This window comes from Miniopterus schreibersii (assembly GCF_964146895.1).
Source record: "Miniopterus schreibersii genome assembly, chromosome: 17".
In the NCBI taxonomy this organism is placed as follows: domain Eukaryota; kingdom Metazoa; phylum Chordata; class Mammalia; order Chiroptera; family Miniopteridae; genus Miniopterus; species Miniopterus schreibersii.
The window spans coordinates 32,831,864-32,840,270 of NC_138117.1; positions in this window are offsets into that span (position 1 = coordinate 32,831,864).

An 8,407-nucleotide genomic window follows, 5' to 3' on the forward strand; every position below is an offset into this window, starting at 1 on the left:
AGATCTCATTTTAAATTACAGCTTCAACTATCATTTTTGGGGTAATGACGGAGTTTATATATCAATTTATTCATTCGGGCAACCAATATTTACTAAATATTATACTCTGAGCTCTGAGCTAGTATGGGGATTGAAGTTTAATAAAAAATGGTATATTTCTACCCATGATCTCTATCCCAAGCTCCAGTCAACAGGAAGTTAGAGGTTTCAGTGTGTGGCCTTCCTGACGTCCCCTGGTGGTTTTTCCAGGCCCAAAATATGTCAAATGCTAACACCTGTCGCTGCCACTAGGGGGTGCTCTAAGCACACCGTAAAGGCAAGTCCACGCCCGCCCCTCCTCCCCCGCAAATCGGCCAGAACAGCTTGGATTCTATTAATTGTCATTTTTAAATGGAAAACTGTTCTTTATAAACAAGGCAACCAGGCAGGCCATATGGTTTAACGGAGCCTGAAAGTCAGTCGTGTTTGGAATCCTTGCTTTTGTTTCATCTCACTCTCTGGTGCCTCTTGTGGACAAGGCGGAGCTGGTTGTGACAATACCAGGGCTGCAGTGACACGTGGGTGGCCCTTCCTTTCCTGAGGGCAGGTGGCTGTCCTGGGACTGTGGTACCTGCGAGCTGCCTCGGTCTACTGGGAAGCCTACTACTACTTATCAGGGAACTTAAAGGGCCCAACAAGGTTGCTCAGCCACTCACAGGCAACAAATATCTATTGGGCCCCTGGGTGTCTGCTTAGAGTCTCCGCGGTGGATGGACTTACAGCAAATGAGCACAATCCCAAGCAGTAAATACTCCACTAGAGCAGCGATCTTCCACCTTTGCCACCTCATGGCACACATAAACTAATTACTAAAATTCGGCGCATACCAAAAAATATATTTTTTGCCCATCTGACAAAAAATAGATATAATTTTTATTCATTCACACCAGATGGCTATTGTTGTGTTGCTGTTGTCATTTTTGTATTTGACAATCTAAGGGGAAAGAGGTCGGGGCCCCTGACCAAATCGTCAGGCATTGCATGTGTTAAAATTCTTGGGGCACACCATTGAAAATCGCTGCCCTGGAGGAATGTACCCAGTGACATGGGCCTAACTTTCCGGGCCTCCCAGTGGGAAAACCACACCCAGAGCTGGGACACAGCATGTCTGGAGGGAGGGGCTCTGGGTGGGCTCTGAGAAGTAGCTGGGTCTTAATGGGCCTTGTTCGTTGCAGCGCCTGTCAAATACTTGCCCTACAGCCCAGGAGATGGCCAATGTTTGCAGATCGAATGCCTGACATATACAGATGACAAAGCATCGGGTCATTGAAACCGATGCCTAAGACATCGGACTCTTTCTGTAGACAGAATACAAGGCCAGCATAGGCTGTGTTTTTGTTGCCGTTGCTTTTCCAGAAACTTCATGGACATGGACAGGAATCTCAGCATGTACGGGGATATATATCAATATATGAATTTAAAGAAATTCTTATTTCCAAATATCAAAATGCAACTTTCTTAGTGTATATCTCCTTCTACGTCATCAGAAGCATGTGAAAAAAGAATAGAATCAAGTTACTCAAATAATATTGACTTTCAAACATTTCTAAGTTTAAAACTCCCTGTGTAATTGAGTGAGGAACCAACCAAGGCTCAGGCACACTGTATGTTGTCACAGTGACAATAAGTTTAGGAAGTGGCTTCCGTATCACCTTTGTCTACCTTGACAGCACAATAAATCAGTATTATTCCTTTGACACATTGGAGAGGTGAGATTGAGCAAAAAGAAAAGAATGCTTCCAAGAACGAGTTTAAGGGAATTTGATATCTGACCACGAGTAGATGAACTTCCTTACTTTCCCTATTTCTTTGTCCCTTAAATAACATGCCTGTTTGTTTCATGTGTTTACACTGGAAGTTTCGTTTTAACTTTCAGTGTTTATAAAACAATCTGCAAGCATCCCTAAGGAAACGAGACTTGCTGGAAAGGCTGCAGAAGCAGGAAGTTGAGATTTCCCTAATTATGTTTGCTGTTGTTCTCGTACTGAAAGAAAATCCAGGGAAAATGCTGTTTGCAGGCTTTGAGACGGGACAGTATTCAGAACATTTAAGGAACTGAAAAAGGCTGGTATGGCCAGGGAATGACAGGAGTGAGCGATGCAGGAGGTTGAGGGGGTGAGCTTGTTCATGGTCAACTTGGGTGCGTTGAAAATGTATTTCCATGAAAATACTACCGCGGATTCCGCCCTCGCTGAGTAGGACTACAAAAGGTAGGCGGGTGGGTAGTTCAGGGTTGCAGGTAGCTCTTTTTACCTCTCCTCAGTCTTCCGACTGTGACTGAATTGTTTCCTCCTTAGAACAGAGCGTGGGGGGCACTGACTGGTACACACACCTTCACATGTGCACAGATAGTGGGGGGCACTGACCCGCACACAGCTTCAGTGTGCACAGAGAATCCCACGTGGCCTCACTCAGCAGAGTGAAATCGTGTTGGGAGGCCACGTAACAAAGTCTGAATTCTGTAATATTAAATGCTATGGGAGACCTTTGAAATTTTTTAAGTAAAGAAAAAATATGATATGGTTTCGGTGTTTCAAAAGGACACCATGGCTACCACAGAAGACTGGAACATAGTGGAGCAAGGTGGGGACAGGGACATCAGCCGATAAACTATTACAGTAGCTCATTGGAGAGATTTAGTGATTTGGGACAGGGTTGGCAGTGGCAATGAAGACAGCTAGAGAGGTTCAAGGTACAAGGAAAGTTGTCCTGCAGCTTCCCAGCTGCAGAGCAACCACTTGATCGACCAGCCAGGTGTTCTATCTTCCCCATGAAATGTAGTCGCCCATACCCATGACCCCTGAATGCTCATGTCCGGTCGGTCCTTCCCAGAACCCTGCACACTCCTGTGTCCCCATGTCCCACCACCAAGGGAACTGCTTGGTTACCATGCACCCAATTTATTTCTGAATTTGTGTATACCAGCTGCACTAACATTAATTCTTCAATAAGTTAATTGGTAGCATATGAAACAATGAAATATCAGAACAAACAATCATTTCTAGGGAAAACTACGTCGGATGAATTGGAAAGACTTGGTACAAGTAGAGGCAAGAGAGCAGTGAAGAATTGGAAAAAAACAACAGTAAGAACTGTGCTTTCTGTTACAGGTCCTTCATGTGTCCCGTGTCACCTTGCAGAAACCAAAGCTAGGAGCCAGAAAATGCATCAGGGGTACCGCTTAGTAAGTAAGAAACACAGGGGCCCTTGAGAGTGAAATGGCACCAAGGGGAGGCCTCGAGCCTCAGTCAGAACATTGGCAAACGAGTCCTCACGAGCGTGCGTTAAGTTACAGTGAAATGTGAGGTGTGCGTCATGCTTTGTGCAGCCTCTTTGACCTGCCTCATCAGGTAAGTGGGCGTCCGATGCCCTCTGAGCTGAAGTTGATCCACTGAGAGAGGGGAGAAAGACCAGGGACAATAACACTTGTCACTCGCACAGGCAGGGACTGACTCTCCTGCTCTGCAGGCCCATTTTTAAGAAGCAGCTACAGCCCTGGCTGGTTTGGCTCTGTGGTTAGAGCGTCAGCTCACCAACCCAAAGGTCGCAGGTTTGATTCCTGGTCAAAGGCACATACTTGGGTTGCAGGTTAGATCCCTGGCCCGAGTTGTGGGGGGGGGGGGGCTGGAGGAAACCAATCAATGTGTCACATCAATGTTTCTCTCTTCCCCTCTTCCCTTCCTCCCACTTTCTCTAAAAATCAATGGAAAAAAATATCCTCAGGTGAAGATTAAAATAAAGAAGCAGCGGCAGCTACAGCCCCAGGCTTCCACTTCCCGTCAATCTTTCCCTCCTTTTCGGCCCGCTCGCCTCTGTAATCCATCCAAATGCCTGTCGCATTTACCCCAATGCCGCACACTGTGCACTGACCAGCTGTGTAAGGGCCAGACCACCCTGAACTGGAAGGGATCTCGTGTTTCTCAATAGCTTTTATAACTCAGAGCAACACACAGTGGGTGCTCTATGTTTGTTGAATGAATGAACGAATGACTAGGCTATCCACCTTAATCTTTCAAATTGAGAGAGATCTTTGTAAACATTAATGATGTTATATCCATCTTATACTGTTAGAGATTGTTTGTGTTCCCCCAAAATTCATATGTCGAAGACCTAACCCCCCAACGTATCTGGAAATGGGGCCTCTAAGAAAGTAATTAAGAGTCAATGAGGTCTTAAAGGTGGGGCCCCAACCCAAGGGGACTGATGTCCTGATGAGCTTGCTCTGCCCACAGGCCCTGGGGAAAGGCCCTGTGACACACGAGGGCAGTGTCTGCACCCAAAGGGAAAGCCCTTCCCAGGCATCAGCCCGAAACCCAGGCGAGCGCCCTGACTGGGACTCGAACCTCGATCTCCTGGATCCTAGGTCAATGCTCAACTGCTGAGCCACACCGACTGGGCTCAACATAGAAATTTTTGGTTTGTTGATTTTCATTTTTTTTTTTTCGTTTTTCTTCTTCATTGAGTTCAGCTTTTTATCATTTTCTGTCTTTTACTTATATTTGTTTTTATGTTATTCTTCTATCTCTAGTTTCCTACAGGGGAATTTTATATTACTGATTTGAAAATTTTGTAGTTTTCTTTTTGTAAAATATAAATTTCCCTGTTAAGAATTGTTTTAACTACATTCCACACATTTTGATATATTGTGTTTTTAACAATAACTAGTAGAAAATCTTTTCTAATTTCTCTGGTTATTTCTTCTTGGACCTATTGCATATTTTCTTTTCGTTTTTGCTTGGGGGGTGGTGTTTGTTTTTAGAAGTGAATTATTTTGTTTCAAAATACTGGGGTATTTTTTTGGATATTTTACTCTTATAGGTTTGTAGTTTAATTCCACTGTAATCAGAAAATGTACCTTGTGTGGTTATTTCCCATATATTTATTCTTTCTCTTCTATGTATCTGGTCCTCCAACGAGTCCCTGCTTTAACATTGGGCTTTGGTCTAATACACATTTTCTTATATTTGTCTATTTGAAGATTTTCCTGGTTGTTAGCATGGGAATAATGATCTCTAGTTACTTTTTATAGTCTCATTGTTAATATAAGCTGATTATATATTTTTTTCTTTTGCTATGTGTAAAAGACTGAAGAGTTTACTCAAGGCTATGTATAATTTTGTTTCTTCCAGAGAGGACTTATTTTCTCATTTGTCAGGCCGACAGGCATTAGGTTACATGGAGATCGACTTAATTCAGTTATAAGTTGGACTGAACCAATGCTTGTCTCCAGTCTTTCTGAGGGTGGCTTATTTCTGATTCCCCTTTAATTTTATTATGTTTTCCCTGAGATCTCAATTTAGAGCTGGCAGCAGTCACCTGGTCCTCTCCTCCTGCACGGGCTCTGAACCCCAGTGTTTCTCTCCAGCTCCGTGAGGCAGCCAGACAGTCCACTCGGCTTCTCTGCCCACCAGGCAACACTTTCAGTCGGAAAATGCCTCCAGAGAAAAGCTTAACGTCAAGCCTATATTTTTGTGTTTCTCTTCTCCTCTTGTGAAATTGGTTCCAAAAATCTCTTGTGAACACACTAGCTCTCTGATGAGTTTAACCTGCATTCTTTTTAACATTTTCATCCAGTGCTTTTAGTTATTTTCAGCATAATCTGCCAATCCTGGCATCCCTCTTTTATGACTTTTCCTTTTGACTTTGATGTTCATTTTCACTGCCATGTGACTTGGGAATTTTAAACATTCTTTATTTAACCTGTGAACTGACGTGTTGCCTTTATTCTGGAAAATGTACTATTATCTGTTAAAATGTCACCTTTGTTCAATTTTTCTCTTTTTCTGGGACCCTAATAAAACATATGCTAACCTTCTTATTGTATTCTATATGTCTTCCGTTTCCTTCCAGATTTTTTCATCTTTTTACCTTATTGAGTTGCATTTTATTTATTTTCTTTTTATCAGATTTTTGGGGGCTTCATTGGTTAATAAGATTATATAGGTTGCAATTGTACAGTTCTATGATACAAAATCAATGTACAAAAATCCACTGCATTCCTACATACTAACAATGAAATTTCAGAAAAAGAAATGCAGAAAAAAATTCCTTTTGCAGTTACAACAAAAGGAACAAAATACCTAGAACTAAACTTAGCAAAGGATGTGAAGGACCTATATGCTGAAAACTACAAAGCATTCTTAAAGGAGATTGAAAAAGACACAATGAAAGGGAAAGATATTCCATGTTCATGGTTTGGAAGAGTCAACATAACTAAATATCCACATTACCCAAAGCAATATACATATTTAGTGCAATCCCCATCAAAATCCCAATGACATTTAAAAAAAATAATCCAATCTGCCACAAGTACAGACATACACAAGTAAATAAAGTCCCCTTCACCCCACCCTCGCCCTAATCCTGTTCCCTCTCCAGAGGGAACCACTGATATCCGCATAATATTGTCCTGAGACTTATTGTCCAATTAACAATAAGTTGTGAAGTCTCTTCCTGCCAATACATATAGATCTTCCTCGCTCTTTGTCACCACAGCGGAGACTGGCACAGACACACGGAGGAAGACTGTGTGAGGCTGGGGGAGGGAGATGCCATCTGCAAGCCAAGGAGAGGGCCCTTAGAAGAATCCACTTTCCAACACCGTGGCCTCGGACACCCGGGCTGTGGCCCGGTGAGAGGATACATTTCTGTTGTTGAAGTCCCCAGGCAGTGGCACTTTGCTGTGGCAGCCTGAGCTGCTCCAGGTCCTCTGACTCGAGAGCATCTCCCTCCCCAGTTAGGAACAAACCTGCAGTGAACATTCTTGTGCATGTGTCTGACAGTGCAGGTCTGCGGAGCCTGTGGGAAACCAGAAAATATGTTGTGTCCTAGGCTCTGGCAGATGTGTCGCTTCACTCCCAAGGGAGTACATAGGGACTTTTCCATGTAACTGAAGGTGCAGACCAGAAGCTGTGGGATGTGTCTGTGCTGGGGCATTCACCATTGTCAGGAGCCAGGACTTTTCTTATGACCCCTGACCTCTCCCTTCACTTCATCCCACCCACGGGTCACTGTCTCCATCTGCTTGGCCGGGATCACAAGCAGATTGTGGGTGGCCTGGGCCCTGACCACAGTCCACAGTCCACAGCCCACAGCCCACAACCCACAGCCTGTCTTTCCTGAAACGGTTCTCAGCAGTCACTGCTCCATTTGGAGGAAGTCAGTGTGAGTGGATTCTAGACTCGAAGCTCAGAGTGACTGTCTTCCCCTTTCCAATTCTCTCTGCTCTAAAAATAATAATAAAATAAATTTAAAATGTGGAGGGGGCCAAGAGGCTGAGTGGGGAAAATGGTTACTGGAGAAGGAAGGGGGCCAGGGAGAAAGGCCCCATTTGGAGGAAACTCACCTGTCTTGCTTTGGGAGGCGGCAACGGTGTCCCAGGCCTGGCCCCTTTCCCACCCCAACTTGGCAACGTGGTCGGACTTGGCTGCGGGCCCACGTGTCTCATCTCATCATTCTGGCTGCGACAAGCCAGAAGCCGGGGCGCAGCCAGCTGGGCAAGTCCAGGGAGGCTCGGGGTGCAGGGAGGAGGCAATTGCCCTCAGACTCGCCCTGTGGGAAGCAGCCTGGGTCGTTGTCACCCGCCCAGGGCAGCGAAGGCACAGCCTCCCCACTCCGTTTTGACTGGACTTGTGGACCTGTGGGTCCGCATGTTGTTGCTGGAAGCTTCTGAGAGTCGTTGCTCTGAATCGCACTGACAGAGCTGAGAAGGAAGGGAAGGGAGGGCTCGCCCCGACCATGAGCGCTGCTCTTCCTCAGGCCGCGCCAGAGGAGGCCGTGACAGGTGCTCATCTGGCCTTGTCTGGCTCCTGTGTACCAGCTTCAGTAGCTCCCATCGTCACTGAGACAAAAGCCAAAGTCCTCATGTGCCCCCTGACATCCGACCTCTTGAGGTCATCTCTTCCCACCCTTCACCACCCCACACAACCTCTACGCTCCTTGGGGCACCCATTCCCTCCTGCCTCCCCCAGCTAATTCCCACTGCGCCAACCTGTCGCGACCTCAGAGAGGCCTCCTGACCCCTGGGCTAGGTCAGCCTCCCAGCTCTGTATTCTCCTGGCTCTTGTTGCCCTGACCTTAGCGCTCACCCCAGTTCAATGTCATGACTTCTCATTGGCTGCCTTTCCCACTACACTGTAGGCACAGATGAAGCTGTCAGCGTGCAGGGCCCATGGTGGGCCCTGAGCATTTGATGATGCAGGAAAACACTTCTCAGCTCCACCATAATCGCTTGCCTTTCTTGGAGGGCGGGGACTGCAGTTGGTTCATTTCTATATCCCCAGCATTCAGTCTGATCAAAGTCCTATTTCTTAGTTCCAAAAATATACAGGCTCTGATTTCAGGAAGGAAGTGGGCCTTTTCATGAACT